Source organism: Pelodiscus sinensis, chromosome 2 (genome assembly GCF_052426305.1).
Source record: "Pelodiscus sinensis isolate ZL-2025 chromosome 2, ASM5242630v1, whole genome shotgun sequence".
NCBI classification, from domain to species: domain Eukaryota; kingdom Metazoa; phylum Chordata; order Testudines; family Trionychidae; genus Pelodiscus; species Pelodiscus sinensis.
The window spans coordinates 244,899,373-244,917,768 of NC_143053.1; the positions used below are offsets into that span (position 1 = coordinate 244,899,373).

Here is an 18,396-nt window from a genome sequence, read left to right on the forward strand (position 1 = left end):
TGCTATCTATTCAATGCTGTCTTTAATTCCAGTAACTTATCTTGCTGTAATTTCCCTTCTAATTTATCATACTTTTCTCGGTGGGTTTCATAATGCCGCATGATGTTATACTCCTTTGGAAAACTGATAATTTGATTGCATATTAAGCAGATAATCTTGCCTCTTCAGTTGACAACAAAAATAACATAGTTCTCATTTGTCCTGGAAAACAAGGTGCTCGTCTCCAATCTTCCTTTCTATAGATGTACTACTTTCCGGTTTTGATAGTGACATTGGAAAGGACTTTTTATAGCATAAGAAGCACAACAATCCATGATGAATGAAAATCACAAACTGATGAATGTGGCAGAGAAAATGGCAGAGCGCAGCATGCGTAATGGCAGCGTAGAGTGGGGGGCCAAAACTATACCCGTCCTACTCACACGTGCAAGTATGGCTTGGTATGAGATCACGCACCACGGTGGCATTGTCTGCATGCAACTTAATAGCAGCTGATGTCCTGTGCACATGTACAAATTGAGAGTTTTTTCTTGGAAGGTCCCACGGCCCTATACCTACTTTATCAACAATGTAACTGGGCGGGCCATACTTAGATACTTTATAAACATGTAGTTGTGGGCCAGAAAAAAATTCGATCGGGCCGCATGTTTGACATGCTTGCCATAGTGGGATAAAAACTCCCCCCTTCATGGGCATAAACAGAAAAAAGAGAGAAGGGCCAGAAACACATTGCGCCAACCATAGTGTATGTCTGGGTAGATGGCAGATTCTCCTCATGGGGGAGAGAGACGGCAGATGCTCAGGGGGCCGAGGCACCTTGACATTCCACAGAGTTGAAAGTCAGGTCCCAGCCCTGCAGATCTGGGGGTTGTGAAGTGTGTCTGTGCCTTCACACTGCCCTTCAAAGTTCCTTTCAGTCTTGGCTCATACAAGAATCACACTGCCAGTAGCCTCACTCCAGGAGGCAAAGAGATCATGGAGGGGGAGTATTTTTCACTTGGAAACTGCTGTTTCTCTGTGGGGACTAGAGTAATCCCACCTCTGCTGAGGTCTGACTCTTCCTTCCAGTATGGGTATCATTTATTTTGCAGTCCACTCAGAGGCCCCTGTCAGTATTGGGACTCTGATGTGCTAGGCCCGGTACTATCATATAGGAAAACATAACCCTTCAGGCAAGTACAAGAGCTTCTATGTAGCTCTTTCTTTCCAGTTCGGCTGTTTTCAGAACCTTCTTGCCTCCTTTTTAGGCTTTTTGTCCTACCCTGCAGAGGAGATCAGTCAGTTCACACTCTCTTAACACCCATAGCTGTTTGCTGTTAAATACATTCAGGCATGTGATGGATTAATATCCTCAGTGTTTCCCAGGATGGCACTCAACGCTGAGCAAGCTGTCTTTTTTCCCAGTTTAAATCAATCACTGTCACTGTAAAATCTTTCCTGAACAACTGTTGCCAGTGCTCAGAAGGTATTTTAGGAACAAGTGAGTTCTCATCTGCCAAGATACCTGGCAACAATCAAAACAATTAATGAATTATGAAAAAGTAAGGGTGTTACTTACTGATTTCATAATGAATCATTCTCCTAACATCTGTTCCAAACAACACGCACACCTTGAAAACCCAGACCAAAGCAGCAGTCTGCTAGTGTATTGCTAATGCACAGTAAAAATGTAATTTCCCATCACTTGGCATAAACATAAACCTGTGACCTTTTGACAGTTTTCCAAGAAAGCCTGTGAGACAGAGGTATTGAATCTGCAATAGCCTTTTGCGAGTGGAAATCCTCTGAGGATTTTCAATACTTTGAACATGCACTTTTTGTCGGTATAGTTGTGCATGTTCATTGCAAGGAGGGCATATCAAAACTGACCCTCCGAGCCGCATACAATAAGCTTCAGAAGTTCAAGAGCTGCAAGCCATACACAGCCTACTCCACAGTGTTATGCCTTCTGGGGCATGGAGCTAAAGCCCCAAAATTTCCCTCCCCAAAGGGTAGAAGCCATTACCCTCCTCACCACACACATAGGGCAAGCCACTCCTCATCTGATAGGTGAAGAATGGGGAGAGCTTGAGGGACTTTAACTGTAAAAGAGCTGTCTGCATCTCACAAGCTATGATTTGTTCATGCCTGTCATAAGGTTTCAGTTAAGACTCAACCCAGACAGAAGTGATGTTTGCAGATCTGACTGGAAGACTGTGGCTACATCGAGACTGGCATGATTTTGTGGAAATACTTTTTACGGAAAAGGTTTTCCGTTAAAAGTATTTCCGCAAAAGAGCGTCTAGATTGGTTCCAGAGTTATTGTAACAACGATGCGCTTTTGTGCAAAAGCGCATCTACATTGGCGAGATGCTTTTGTGCAAAAGCAGAAGCCTGGAACCATTTTGAAGAGGGGAAAATGGCACCAGCCCTTTCTGCGGGTGGGGGCTGGAGCTCCTTTGAGATACCTGCTTAAAGGGATCTCCCTGGACAGCCGTTTCTCTCCTGCTGCGTGCTATAGGACCTCTTGCAGTGACTGACAGCTGTAGCAGTTTTGGTGGTTGCCCTCTGCCTTTTTGGACACCACTTCCTTCTGCCTTTTAGTGCCTTTGCCTGGTTTTTTTTCATTTTGCTTGTTTTGTCTGCCATGGAGCCAGGGGTGGCCATGTGCCTGCTCTGGCCCCTACCGGCCATTTTGGAGAGCCTACAGCTGGTGCTCCAGGCTGGTGCCCTCCTGTTCCAGGACCCGGAGGCGCACGTCGCTTTGGACTTCCTCACCACGGAGGCAATGGCATCCCTGTGGCATCCCCACCCCAGCGTGGAGAGGCTACTGTGGAGACTGGACACCAGTACGGACTGGTGGGACCCGCTGGTCCTGGGGCAATGGAACGACCAGCAATGGCTCCGGAACTTCCGCATGCGAAAGCAGACGTTCCAGGAGCTGTGTGCCTGGCTTGCCCCTGTGATCCAGAGAACCACCACCCAGCTGTGGGCACCCATCCCCGTCAACAAGAGGGTCGCCATCGCAGTCTGGAAGCTGGCCACTCTGGACAGCTACCGATCGGTGGCACACCAGTCCGGGGTGGGCAGATCCACCGTTGGTGTCGTCGTGATGGAGGTAAGTCCCAGGGGGAGTGGGGGGGGGAGGGTGCTGCACTCCATGCCCAGGGGCAGCCAAGACTCCAGGCTGGGTCACCCAGGGGTTTGGGCCGTCCCTCCCTTGCACAGACCTGCTGGTGGGGGGGGGGGGGGGAGGGACGTGGGGCGAGGGGGCCCTGGTGTGTGTGTGAGCACAGAGGTCATCATGGGGAGGAGGGGGCCAAGGGAGCGCACACTCACCCTGTCTTATGTGATGTGTTCCCCTGTGTTTCTCTGCACCCTTCTGCAGGTCGTCCATGCCATCAATGACATCCTGCTCTCGAGAGTCATTCGCCTCCACGACGTGGACGCTACGGTGGCCGGCTTCGCTGCCCTCGGGTTCCCCAACTGCGGGGGAGCCTTGGATGCAACCCACATCCCTGTCCGGGCCCCAGAGCATCGAGTGGCCCGTTTTATGAACAGGAAGGGGTACTGCTCGATCATACTCCAGGCCCTCGTGGACCACCGTGGCCGCTTCCTGGACGTTTATGCGGACTGGTCCGGCAGGGCACATGACTTCCGCATCCTCCAGAACTCCGGCCTGTTTTGGAGGCTGGAGGCGGGCACTTACTTCCCCGGGTGGGAGTTTACTGTCAGGGATGTGCCTATGCCCATCTGTGTCGTGGGGGACGCGGCCTACCCCCTGCTGCCCTGGCTACTGTGGCCCTACACGGGGCGACTGGACCAGAACCAGGCCCAGTTCAATGACCACCTCAACCGGGCCCGGAACCAAGTGGAGTGCGCCTTCGGCCGCTTGAAAGCCCGCTTCCGTTGTTTGCTCACCTGTCTTGAGATGGGTGAGCGGAATGTCACAGAAGTAGTGGTTGCGTGCTGCGTGCTCCACAATCTTTTTATTTACAATGGGAAGAGGGGAGATCTAGGATGGGAGGGGGAGGAGACCTTGAACTGGGAGGGGGAGGAGCTACTCATGGGAGGGGTGGCCCTTGCGACTGCTCCTGCGGGGGGCAGACCTGCACACGGGGGGCAGGCCACATCGGGGCAGGCAACACGGGGAGGTTAGCAGGAGGGGCAGGACCAGGAGCAGGAGGGGCAGGGACAGGAACAGGAGGGGGCAGGGGCAGTGCTAGGGGAGGGATGGCGGGTGCATGGGGCAAGGCCATGCCATAATGGATGGCATGGCCAATGTGTGCAGTGAGGGTGGCTATTGAATCTGCCATGCGGACGAACTGGGCCTGGAAGGAGCCCCAGGCCTCCTGGCGCCACTGCAGGTCCGCCTCCACATGCCGTGTGATGGCTGCCTCGATGCGCTCGACAGCCTGCATGTGGCACTGAAGGAGCTGGTCCCGGTGGCGAAGCCGCCGCTGTGGTGGTTGGGCGGCTGGGGGTGCTGCTGCCTCTGCTGCAGGCTAGAGGGTCCCCGGCTTCTGCTTGGTCCCGCTGCAGGGAACAGAAGAAAAGACGGGTCAGTCAGGCAGCCCAGCCACTGTCCCCACACCGCACGCCCTCCACCCCTGAGCCCAGGTGATCCTATAGTAGTGTGGCTTGGGCCCACTCGGTTACCCCCCCCTTCCCCCTGTGTTGTATGTTTGCATACAGGACCGCCCTTGGAGTAGGGTCCTCCTCCATGTATTGGAACCACCAATCTGTGTCCTGACCCCTTGGTAGGTGGGAGGGCGCTTGTGTTGTGTTAACCTGTGGAACTCCCTGCCGGTGGAGGCTGTGAGGCTTTGGGCTAATCAATGGTGTTTGACAGGGAGCAAGATGAATCCCCACACAGTGCCTGGGAGCACATCTGGCTCTCAGATCCCCATCACGTGGGATGTCTCCTGGACAGAACCAGGAGAGTGACTGGGGAGTGTACCGTCCTTGCAGCAAAACTTAGGCAGCCCTAGGGCCGGCCTGAGCACTTCCCCTCCTCCCCCTCCCACTAGCCCTCACACATGTAGCCCAGGGACATGTGTGGCCACAGTGGGGACCTCCTTCAGGGGGCCAGCCAAGGCACCGGGAGCAGGCGAGGGGCTCAGTGGGGGCCACGCTCACAGGCTGTGACGCTGCTGTTTTCCCAGGAGCAGCTGGCTGTGCCTCACAGTCAGGCATGGGACAGTGTGCTGTTCTGTGTGCTGCACCCTGGCAGAGGTGCGGGCTCTGGCCTGAGCCCCTGGGGCCCTGGCTGGTTCCAGCCGGCATCCACCCTTCCCCCCGGTCCTGCTGGATGTGTGTGAGCAGCACTGTCACAGGCGTGCCCTAGAGCTGCCTGCCCCGGCCACATGGTTGCACGTGCTACATACTGCCTAATGCTACACAGCCCGTGCAGCTCACGTGGCCTGAGTGACGTGCTCTCCTCCTCCCCGCTCTGGGTGCCTGGCTCCCCCCCCCCCGCCCTTGTGAGTGCAAAGTGCAACACTCACCACTGGATCCTTCCCCGGCCTTGGAGGATGTACGGGAGACGTTGGGGCTGCCAGAGGGGGCATGAAAGGTGGCAGTGCGGGCCTCGTCTTCCAACCCGCTGCTGCTGTCTCCTTCCCCCTCCTCGGTGGTCCTGGTGACGGGGGAGGAGGGGAGAAGCGCGCATGCAGGTGTCCACAGAGACGTCTGGTCCCTGCGGTGCTGGCTGGCCCATGATGGCATGGAGCCGTCGGTAGCGAGGGCAGGCGTCGGCTCCTGCCCCCTGGCCCTCGCTGGCCCAGACATAGCCCAGGCGCAGTTCTTTCACTTTAGCCTGGACTTGCTCCAGGGTCCAAGCTGGATGTCCCTGCTGGTCAAGCACCTGGGCCATGTGGTGAAATATGTCTGCATTCCGGCGCTGGGAGCGGGTGTCATGCAGGGCCTCGTCCTCCTGCCAGAGGTCCAGCAATGCCTCCAGCTCCCCCGAGGACCAGGATGGGGCCCTTCTTTTTTGGCCCCTTGGGGCCTCCTGTGCTGGGGGTGCAGGTGCTTGATCCCCCCCTGGAGCTGCCATCGTGGTCTGTGTGGCCTTGGGGACAGCAGGAGCTGCGTGGCAGAGCTGTGGCCAGAGGTCCCAGAAGGGCTTCTGCCTTGTGGCCTCAGCAGTCTGGTCTGCCTTTAAGGGGTCTCGGGTTACCCGGAAGTCAGGAGCAGGCTTGCAGCTATGGAGCATCCGAACGGCCCCCTAGGACTTTTTTCCGTTTAGCCTGCTTTTCCACAAAACGTCTTAGCTGCCTGTCTACACTGGCCCTCTTGCGCAAAATCATTTCCACAAGAGGAATTTTTCCTGAACGGGAGCGTCCAAGTATTTGCACAAGAAGCACTGATTTCAGACAGTAGAACATCAGTGCTCTTGCACAAAATCAAGTGGCCAGTATAGACAGCTGGCAAGTTTTTGTGCAAAATCAGCCCCTTTTGCGCAAAATCTTGCCAGTCTAGATGCACCCAATATGTCTGGAAATACTCTTTGCTCATCTGTGCAATGCAATGAAACAAACTGGGGCTTTCATGATAAGCAGAAAATTAGTATATTCAGTCTCACTATGAGTAGGTTTCACTGCCCCTTTCCCTTTAAATAAAAGGGTGATAGACTCTGCCTGGCTGACCTGTAGGCTTTATGAATGAAAAACAATGAGCTGCAGAGCTTGACACAAAGGACCAATGCCAACTGAAAGTGATGTACTGAGAAAGTGAATAACCACAACTCCTCTGAATTCCACAATCCAAAATTCATTACAAGCTTGCTTTGGGCATTTGGGGTGTGTCTAAACTACATGGCTCCATCGATGGAGCCATGTAGATTAGGCTGATCGGCAAAGGGAAATGAAGCCGCGATTTAAATAATCACAGCTTCATTTAAATTTAAATGGCTGCCGTGCTGAGCTGACAAACAGCTGATCAGCTGTTTGTCAGCTCAGCGCGCTAGTCTGGACACTCCCGCGCCGACATGAAAGCCCTTCCATTCCATTCAAAAAGCACCTCGTTCCATTCAAAAAGCACCTCGTTCCATTCAAATCCCGGGCTTCATTTGCAAGTGCGGTATGCCTACATTACCCCACTAGTTCGAACTAGCGGGGTAGTGTAGACATACCCAAAGAGAAGAAGGCTGGACAGCAGCACATTGCTATTACAGAACCTGATTCTGCAGTCAAAAGGGCTTTTAGTAGTGCTCATGCAAGGTGCCCTCTTTGTAGTCAAAACTACTTGGGTGAGCAAATGGTTACTCAGTCTGTGTAGCACTTATTCACCCATGTAACCCTGTTCACTGCAAATAGGTCACCTGGTGTAAGTGCTAATATATGCCAGTAAAGGTTGCACAATTAGGTCCAAAGTTGTAAAACAGGAAACCATAGCACATTAATAATTTTGATTCAGTCCTGAAGTCCTTACCCAGGCAAAAGATAACCCTATGAGCCAACATATGAAACCCTCGTTTAGAGGGTATGCTTATCTTTTCTCAGTAAGACTCCCATTGGCTTCAACACTGAATAAGTATTCAGGTTCTGGTCAAATAACAGTTATCTGATTAAAGATTACATGCCTAATATGATCAAACAGCAGTATAAATCAGAAGTAACTCTATTGAAGTCAAGGGAATGAAACTGCAAGGGAGATGGCAATATTTCAGGAACACAAATGCCCAAAGCAAGGGATATAATAGAGGAATGAGTTCAAGATTGAGTCCACAGCAAAAAAGCCAGAATAGCCGTCTTTTTAAAGAATAGTAACTTTTATTATTAAAATGCTATTATTATACTGTTGACATGCACTAGTCAGGCCCTAGATTGGTGACTCTAGTTTCAATGCATTTATTAGAATAATATGGTTTGCATTCAATAGATAATTCACCAAGGAAACACATTTCAGGATAGTTTTCTGGTGGCAAGAGGAAGAGGAGCAGAGCATGGAGACAGGCAGTGATAAAAGATAAATAACTTTTTCAAGCTCAGTGCAAAAAGCCCTAGCAGAGAAAACATGAACTTATTACGGTAATTGTTACAGACAATGGAAAGGAAATCTGTGCTACACTCACTCATTGGAGATGGACTTTGCAATCAAGTCCACTAATGACATGGCAGGAGCTCAAAAAGAAATGGACAATTTTGCACTCAGCAAACCCTTTTGGAACGACACAGGGTAAGAGAGGCATAACAGAGACTTGTGCTTTTGAGCCTGTTTGGGGGCCTAGCCACGTTCACTCTTTACCCACATTCATGCCTCATACAGTTTTTTCTCCAAAGCCTGTTATGACTGGAGAGCCATCACGGTTCCATAAATGAGACTAGCCTGCCAGAACACTGAGTTTTGGAAATCACTGCACTCTGTATAAATTCTGCAGCAAAACTAAAAATAAAATGGGTCTGAGGCATTCTGGAAAACAAGGCTTCCCACCAACTGAAGAAGTGTTTTGCAGAAACACTCCAGTATCTGACCAGCATTCCCATTCTTCTGTGTGAGTCTTAGGAGTTCCCTACTATTGAGTCAGGTAAACACATACTAATGAGAAAATCTGAGGATATTCACCCACTGAAATCCCTTCTGTTCCTGCTACTCTGGAAAATATAAATTCTGCTAGAATGTCTCTTTACTACTAGCCCTATGAATTGAGTGGCATTGCAGCCACAAACAGCCTGGGAAAGGGACATATGTCAGAGAGGCAGCATTACCTTCCTGCTATCACAAGAAACTAATCTACTACTCTACTTTATCAGTAAGGGTATGTCTACACTACCCTGCTAGTTCGAACTAGGAGGGTAATGTAGGCATACCGCACTTGCAAATGAAGCCCGGGATTTGAATTTCCCGGGCTTCATTTGCATAAGCCGGGCGCCACCATTTTTAAATCCCGGCTAGTTCGAACCCCGTGCCGCGCGGCTACATGCGGCACGGAGTAGCTAGTTCGGATTAGGCTTCCTAATACGAACTAGCTGTACTCCTCATTCCACGAGGAGTACAGCTAGTTCGGATTAGAAGCCTAATACGAACTAGCTACTCCGTGCCACGTGTAGATTCGCGGCACGGGGTTCAAACTAGCCGGGATTTAAAAATGGCGGCTCCCGGCTCATGCAAATGAAGCCCGGGAAATTCAAATCCCGGGCTTCATTTGCAAGTGCGGTATGCCTACATTACCCTCCTAGTTCGAATTAGGAGGGTAGTGTAGACATACCCTAACAGATTACCACCCCACACATCAACTGAGCTGCATCAGCTGGCACATAGGGGCTGAAACTGAGAATGCATAGGATTCATAAATGCTCTAAAACAACGGTTCCCAATTGCCAGTCCGCGGGCTGGCAATGTGCCACAAACCACTCGCTGCCAGGCCGCAGTGGATTTGGAGGACGGGACAGGAGAACACCACCCAGAGCCTCTCCTCCTGCCACAGCTATTGAGAGAGATGTGTCCTGCCCTGCCTCTCAGCCCATCAGCGACGAGCAGGGGCGGGGTCTCTTTCCGGCTGCAGAAGAGGTGTGGGAGAGGCTCTGGGGGCTCGGGCTTTTGGTGAACTGGCAACATTTTATCTGCATATTCACATATTCATTATTTGCATAATGAAAATGCAACTATGCAAATAAAATGTTGCCAATCTCCAGTATCAATAAGGTTGTGAAACACTGCTCTACAAGGATTGCACATCTCTGGAGTGGACCTTTAATGAGCTCTTCATAAAAATTAGGCAAACACATTCCAAATCAACAAAGAAACACCAATGAGGGATAGAGAGCATAAAAACCAAATTCTGGAGTCTTAAGGCACTGAATGTCACCCTCACAGAGTGGGGTAACTCATCAGCTTGAAGGAGAATGACAAAATGGATCCTCACTTGCACATACTTTTAGAAGAGATAAACTCTTTGGGTGAAGGACCATCTTTTTGTTTTGTGTATGTATTACACCTAGCACAATGGGGTCCTGAGCCATGACTGGTGCTCTTGATACTACCACGTTACAAATAATAAAACAAATAGCTGGTAGATTCTTCTAAGGTAAAACATGGAATTTCTTGTTTCCAGCAGAATCTCAGCTGACATCTGTTCAGAAAATCCACTCTTTTGAAAACCCCATAAGCACATAGTGATGTGGGCTAGGAAGGACGAGAGCTGAAACCTACCTCCTGCTGACTTGCCCTAATTTTGATTGAGAGCTCTTGGGGCAGGGGTCATCCTTTTAGGTTATGACTTTATAGGGGCTAGCACAGCTCTTGGATTGGTGTCTGTAGATGCTATTGGTATACAAACAACAAAAACAATGAAGACCAACAGGGAAACTCCCAGTGAGGGGCCCAATGAAAACAAGGATGGGGCTTATTCCCAGTAATCTGTTTCAGACAAGCATGGCTCTGCCCACTAATTTTTGTAATGTGTTAGGCTTAAATGTTAATGAGCAAATATTGTGAAAGTATAAAGACCCCCTGAAACAAGGGGATCTAGGTCCTAACTCCCTTAAGCTAATTGGTTGGGATTTTGGTAGCTATATTTTTCACACAGGTAGAACCTACTGCTTGCCTGTGAGTGCAGCAACTTTCTTACTGACTTTATCACAATTTTTAATTTCCTTAGAGAGTTCAAAGTTTGTTCTGGTGACTTTTCTCTAACAACTGATTATTTCACCATAAAACTATAACAATTAGAGCTGTGTAATGAGAGTTTTAATTGAATAGTGAATGAGATTAACTATTCACTTTGGTAAAGGAGTTCCAGCATTTTTTATTGTTGGTATTGTTTGGAGTTCTCCTTTTCCTTGTTGCATCTTGCTGTTCAAGCCCATGTACCGGCTGTTATTTTCTGTAATACTTTTGTTTAAAATAAATTGTCACACTACAGCATAGGCCGTAGAGAGGAAATGTCAACATAATTATGCCTAAACTTGAGGAAAGAATGCAGTCAAAAATGGATAACACAGGAAGATAATTAAGAATTTTATGTCACCCCCCCACCCTAATTAATTAACCACACATTTTAAGTATTACTTTGAACTGCTCTTTACACCACAGTATCAAATTACTAATCATCTTTGCCTGCACTGCTCAAAGAAAATGAATACACATTTTAATTTAGACAGGAGCAAGCTGAACATACTGTGATCTTGCATGGAAACTCCTCCCCATTACCATATAAATGAGATGCACAGATTTATAAATTAAACACATAAGATTTTGCCAGTGTTACTCCCAAGATGTAGCAGGCAAATAGTCAACATTATAAGTTTATCAAAAAGTGTATAGCTTACCAGAGAATAAATTCACTCTACACAGCCCTAATTTCCCACCCATCAAATGACTATTTCAGATGCTAACTGCTTTTGCTGATCAAGAGTAGCTTTGGAAAACTATAGTTTTAAAATATCTGTTGAATTTTTTTCTTGAATGGTTTGCTATGTTTTTTGCTAAGACATTCAACCTTGTGGGTGCAGAAATTACACAACACTTTACATTGTCTTTCTAATAAACTACTGGGCTTCACTTTTCAGCCCTTTCACAGCCTAACCCAGCCTACTTTCAGCTCTCAATCACTGTAGAGATATCGACTCCCACCTCTGAGCCAATCATGGTGCCAGCCTCCATTACCCACTTGCTAAATTTTCAAACAAGCACCTTCATGCTATCTCTTGTGCTGCCCTTATTTGGTGGAAGGTGCTTCACTAAACATTCACAAAACTAGCTCTTATCCTCCTCCAACTTTCCTTTTCCGTGATGCTCACAAAACACTTGACAGTGGTTAGGCTGCTGTTGTGCTAAGACCACTGTCTATCATGCTAACCAATACTACTGTCTCATTGTGCTCTCTTGTCCATCTATCGGTATCTACATCAGACTGGAAGCTTTCCAAGGCAAAAACCATCATTATGTTCTGTGTTTGTACTTCACCTAGGCACAATGGGGTCCAAGCCCTAGACTAGGGCTCCTTGGCACTGCTGCAAAATAAACAATACATAACAACAGCAGGAATATGTTGAACAAGTTAATCAGTGATCTGTCCGTCTCACTGAGGTTGCATCGCTGTTCCAAAGTGCCTTGTGGCGTCTAGATGAAAAGCATTATAAAACCTCAAATTATTACAGTTGCCATACCCTGACTCCTGTCGATGTGAATAATTGTCATTTATTGGTTAGAATCAGAACCGCTGACTCATGCACCCAATTCCTATACTGACAGCTAAAGTTGATTTTCCTTTACTTTCTGTTGCTATTATTGGAGAATTTGGATCTGGGTCCTATCTTTGTTGCTGCCAAAAGAGGAAAACAAAATATTGTGTGCACTTGAAGCAGAGTTAGTATTTAAACTTGCCTGGATCACTGTTACGATAGTCTCATGGCAACACTATTCCCCTGGTTAAATTAGCATACTGAAGAATGACTAAGGGTATGTCTACACAGCAAAGTTATTTCGAAATAACTTTCATAGCATCTACACAACCAAATCGCTATTTTGAAATAAATTCAAAATAGTGGAGCTCTTATTTCAAATTTGGTAAACCTCATTCTATGAGGAATAATGCCAAATTCGAAATAGCTATTTCGAAATAAGTGCTGTGTAGACACTTAATTCAAAATAAGGGGCCTCCAGCCTTTCCAGGGTGCCCTGCTGGCCACTCCAGTCTGAATGAAGAACACTCCTCTCTTTCCCCCCAACCCCTGAACCCTGAAAGGGGTTGACTCTGGCCACAGTGCCTGTGCCAGATTCAAGCCTGCCAGCCCAGAGCCAGCAGTCACTGCCCCGACCCAGTGGCCCCAAAACATGAGCCAGCAAGTCACTGGCAGCCAGCCCTCCACTGCTCCCCAGGAACAGTCTGCCAGCTCCCAGGAGCACTCTGCCTACTCCCAGGAGAAGGTGGGTGCCTTCCTGGTCCAGGGTGGAGATCATGGACCTTATTCAGGTTTGGAGGGATGCCCCCAACGTCCATGATCTCCGCACTAGACAGAGAAACGTGGCTGTCTATGGCAGGATAGCTGCCAGCCTGGCCACCAAAGGTCACATGCGAACCCAGAAGTACATTTGCATGAAAATCAAGTTCATCCGGTGAGACCCCCACCCGAGCCCTGAGCTTCCCCTACCCCTTCTTCTCCTTGCTTCCCCCTTCCAGCTCCCTCCTCCCAGGTTTCTCCCTTCCCTCTCCCACCCTCTCTTCTCCCGTCTCCCACCTCCTTTCCCCAATCTCACCAGAGTTTCATTCCCCTCCTCAGTTTTGTTAAATAAAGAGAGTTTATGTTCATGAAAATGCGTGTATTTTATTTGACATCAGGAAGGGGGGTTAGGGAGGGGTAAGTGGAAGGATGTGAGGGAGGAATGAGGCACAAGCCCCCAGTGGGGCAGACCAGGGAGGCTCTTAGTGCTCCTCAGGATGGAAGCTATCCCGCAGGGCCTCCTGGATACTGACAGCCTCCCGATGGACCTCCTGGGTGGCAGCCTGCAGAAAGTGCAACCAGGCTCGCAGCAACGCGTCCAAGAGAAGCACCAGAGTGCCCAGGGGCAGCTCTAGCTCCATGTTGCTTAGTGCTGTGGTGTCCCGAGTGAGGGCAACCAGAGTATGCAGAGACAAAATGCTTTGTTGTCCCTTATCGAGGTAGACAAGCAAGCAGGGAAACCTGAGAACTGGCTGTCCGGGGTGGGTCCCTTTAAGCACAGACCTCAGATAGCCTCAGGCAGCAGCCCCACACAGTAAATCCTTACCTGGTGCCCTGTTGGAATTGGTTTCAGCCAGCCTTAAACGCGATTCAGAGTCCACTCAGTGTGGACATGCTATTTCGAAATGCATTTTGTTTGTAGATGCGTTAATTCAAAATAAGATATTTTGAAATATCATGTAGTGTAGACATACCCTAAATGTTCCCTTTAGCCTATACTTCTAGGCTCAGGACAGTTCCTGGAACATTAGCCCTGGACTCCAGGGGAATACAGATCAGTATGTGTAAATGCATATCAGAAATAGTTACAATGATTTATCATTCTGATGTCTTCAAAGGAATATTTCTGTCTCACTCACTCATATCCCTAGAGACTACCTACTTTACTCTGTAGTTATAAATTCTGGTTATTTCACATCAGCACGACAGGTGTGAGGTTTCATCTAGATCAGGCATCAGGCTTAGAAGATTTCTGCTAGAATACTATAAAATGTGTTAAAAATAGTAGAGATGGGGTTATGTTTGATCCACTGCGTGAGTCAGATTTTTATTATTTTCAATTTGAAGTAGCTGGAGACTTTTCTATGAAATACTCACTGAAAGTTTAATTTCTCTATGCATATTCATTAGCTACAAAAAAAAATCTAACGATGTTATACTGTCATAACCTCAACCTCTGTGCTGACCAATAGCCTGCAAACTGGATACCTTTGTATTATGTATATAGACACTTGACTTAGCACAATTTTAGGGCCAGGTTCTCACTCTAAAATTCTGCGGTGTAATGTCACAGTATGTAATGCTATTCTTGGTCAATGAAGCCTAATAAAGTATTTGTAAGGGCCAAAAAACCTCCTTGACATCCAAGCAAGGATTTCTTGCATAACACATCAAGGCATGTGTGGATGTGCACCACCAGTACAGACACATGCGGCCAGCTGTGGGAGGCTGTGAGTGCTCTGCTAAACAGCTGGGCAGCACTGGAATCTCTCCTGGGTGGCTACCCAAGTGCTCAGCTTACAGGTAACAGTGCTCATCACTAACAACTTAAAAAGAAAACCCCAGGTTTAATTCAGGAAAGACAGATGTTCCGCCACCTAAGTTATATGTGAGATCTGCTGGTGGTGCCCATCTAATGATAATTAGCCCCATGGTCAGAGTACTCACCAAGCTTAATTTCTTCCTTTGTCTGAGGGAGAGAAAGGATCTGAAAATCCATCTTCCATCTCTCAAGAAGGGGTCTCTAACCACGGCACTATTATGATAAATAATAAAAGAGTCATTGGAATAGTGGGACCAGATCCCCCATCTCTTGGGTGAGCGCTCTAACTACCAGTCTACAGAGTCTCTCTCCTGCTCGTGTCCACTTTCTCTGTATGAATCATTTGATCTAAGGAGGAGAAAGCCCAAGCAGGAGAATGACTTTATAGCTAGGCAGTCAAAGAACCCACCCAGTGTGGGAGAGGCAGGATCCAATCTCCCTCCCCCAATGACTTTTACTTTGCTATTAAACTTTCAGTGAATCTGTACTAGCCACCTATACTCAGGCACAAGGAAAACAAATCATAATGGAGAACACCCCGCCTGATTCAGAAACAAAAGTATTGCTGGTTTGAACATCCCTGAGCTTCATTAGGGTTAATGGCAGTAAAGGGTATTCTCTTCTGTTCCATTTAGGTTGTTATACTGTGCTCATCATTATAGTAGCACATTAAACTATGCGACTAATATCTGTTGTGTGTTGTTTGGTCTCTTATCCTCTTCCCAGGGAGAAAAGTATGAACAGTGGAGTTTTTTAAATAAACATGTTGCTATGTATTTATATTAGCAAAAGCAAGATGAGAACATAAGAACAGCCATATTGGGTGAGGCCAAAGTTCCATCTAGTCCAGTATCCTGTCCTCTGACATTAGCCAAATGCACAGAGGGAATGAACAGAACAGGTAATCATGAAGTGATCCCGCCCCTACCACCCATTCCCAGCCTCTGACAAACAGAGGCTAGGGACACCATTCCCATCCATACTGGTTAATAGCCACTGATGGACCTATCCTCCACAATTTATCTAGATTTTTTTTAACCCTGTTAAAGTCCTGGTCTTCACAACCTCGTCTAGCAAGGAATTCCACTGGTTGACTGTGCATTGCTTCTTTTTGTTTGTTTTAAACCTGCTACCTATTAATTTCATTTGGTGATCCCTAGTTCTTGTATAAAGTAAATTAACTTTTCTTTATTCCCTTTCTCCACACCAGTCATTATTTTATAGACCTCTATCATATTCCCTCTTAGTATACTCTTTTCTAAGCTGAAAAGTTCCAGTCTTTTAAATCTCTCCTCATACAGTAGTTATTCCAAACCCCTAATAATTTTTGTTGCCCTTTTTTGAACTTTTTCCAGTGCCAAGATATCTTTTTTGAGATGAGGCAAATGACATGTGCATGAAGTAATGTGGGTGCACCATGGATTTATAAGATCAAAGAAAAGCACCTTGCACTTGAAATAGAAAGAGTTGAGGAATACCTTAATGAAGTAACCATAGTAATAGCATATAAAGGATATATAGACTCAATCAACCAACCCTTATGGAAAAGTCCTATGTAATTTCATAATGTTTTATAAAATTAATAAAAAAATCCTAAATGTTTTAAATTCACATATTTGGTATCTAATTTGATCTTGCAGTGCCCCATTAAAGGCAGAATATTGAAATACTTCTTCATTCCTAGTACACTGCTATTATCTTCCCCTTTTGCTGGGCTCTAATAGAATAGCATTCTTCTATAAGAAAAGCAAAAACAAAACAAAACAAAAAATAAGTACATTTTCTTCTGTCATACAAATTCACTCCTCTTGCAATTTTCTTTCAGTCTGAACTGCCATTAAGAATTGTTTTACTACTTGATCTGCTTATTAAAGATAACATTGGATATGTCTACACTAGCCCCCCAGTTCAAACTAGGGAGGCTAATGAGGGCAACCGAAATTGCAAATGAAGCGTGGGATTTAAATATCCCGTGCTTCATTAGCATGTTCCCAGCCGGTTGCCATTTTGGAAATTGACTAGCCCGGAAGAACTGCCCACGTCTACACGCGGCAGAGAAGGGTGATTCCGAAATAAACCCCTTACTTCGAATTACCTGAGGTTTAATGCCAGGCAGTTTTGAAAGCAAAAGCTCCAAAATGTGGCATTTTTCCTTAAACATCCATTTCAAAATCCAAAATCTGGCTGGACAAGTTCTAATAAAAAGCACAGTAATGATAACGCTCCGTTAATGACAATGGGTACATGCTTCTCATTCAGCTCCCAGGATCCTGAAGTTGATACACTGAGTATTGTTGTGAAAAGACTTGCACAAGTTACACATTATCTTCAATAGAAACTTTTAATATTGACTGTTGATCAAACACTTTTTCCTCCTGTGAAGAAGATAAAATGACCCGTACAAGAATATAAACATCTCCCGATTCCACTCTTAGGAGGTCTACACATATCAATAAACTTCCTAAAAGCCCTGGGGGAGCATACACAAGATTTTGGATTGTTATGTTCGTGGACTGAAAGTGGAATTTTAGACAGATGAGTGATATAGCATATAATTGCTGGTAAAATTATGCAAAAGCCATCTTGTGCTCACAAGATCACTCTGCAGGCAACAATGCAACTGTTAATATCACAACGCCTGTGCTATCAACAGCTACATAACAAAAAACTAAAAAAAAAAAAAAAAAAAAGCCTGTGTTGTGCAGAAGATTACAATAACCCAGTGTTTCTTCTGGCAACTTTCTGTCATCAGATGGCATTATCTGTGCTGAGCAACATGGATAAGCATCTCAATTTCCGGTACTGGTGGCAGTACATGGATATGGCGTATATCCTCATACTCTTCAGCACAGATCTGGGAGCTTCATCTGCACGCGTTCAAAAGAATGCATCCGTTCTTTTACTGATATCGCCGTACAAATTATGCTCAACAGGGATCTGTATACTTAGCAAAAATGAACCGGCTCCCTCTGAAGGTTCTTTATGAGTTCTATAGAGGCAAACCAGTTGTGAAAGTTTCCAACCACAGATTCGATCAGGTAGATCTGGTCCACTTCCAAGAGTGGCTCAATACCACTGATTTAAAAAAGGAGGGTGCGGAGAATTAGAGGTATTACAAGAACAGACTTAGCCTGTTGGGTCTCTCTTATAATCTAGGTACTAAAATTACATCCCAAACCAGATAATTGTTCATTCTTGAATATGCGGACCAAATGGATCCACACCAGCCTGAAAAACAGAGTGCTCATGTTGATGAAAATATAGTGCTAATGATACTTCATAGATTTGAAGTATTCATTCATGAGCCTGCCTCCAACATACTGCAGAATATTGTAATGAAGAATTTCACTCCTGAAATAATTGAGGAGGCTCTGATGATGACAAAAGTATTTGGCCAGGAGCAAGTGAATAGCTTTGTTCAGGAATGGCTCATGATGCCGAAGGAGGGAAGCCCATACCAAATTCTGTGAACCACTGAAAAAGACAAGAACTCTCTCATTCTCCTCTCACCATGTAGTGAGAAAAGAAAAGAGAAAAGAGGAAAAAGAGATCACAATAAAAGTGATTGTCTCATATGACAGCTCTTCATTAGTCTATAATGCGGAAGGACAGTAGGTCGGCATAAATATTGCATCATGAACTAAAGCCAGTTACATTTGTTCTTGCTGAGGTACAAGTGTCTTAGAGTTCAAAATAAGTCTGTTATGA

General features: G+C 46.5%; 1 protein-coding gene across 3 annotated transcripts in view; it reads right to left on the reverse strand.

Annotated features, from left to right (window-relative positions):
• DPP6 (dipeptidyl peptidase like 6) overlaps positions 1 to 18,396 on the reverse strand; it is a 771,331-nt gene that overhangs the window by 102,195 nt on the left and 650,740 nt on the right. The gene's annotated exons all lie outside the window — the stretch shown is intronic.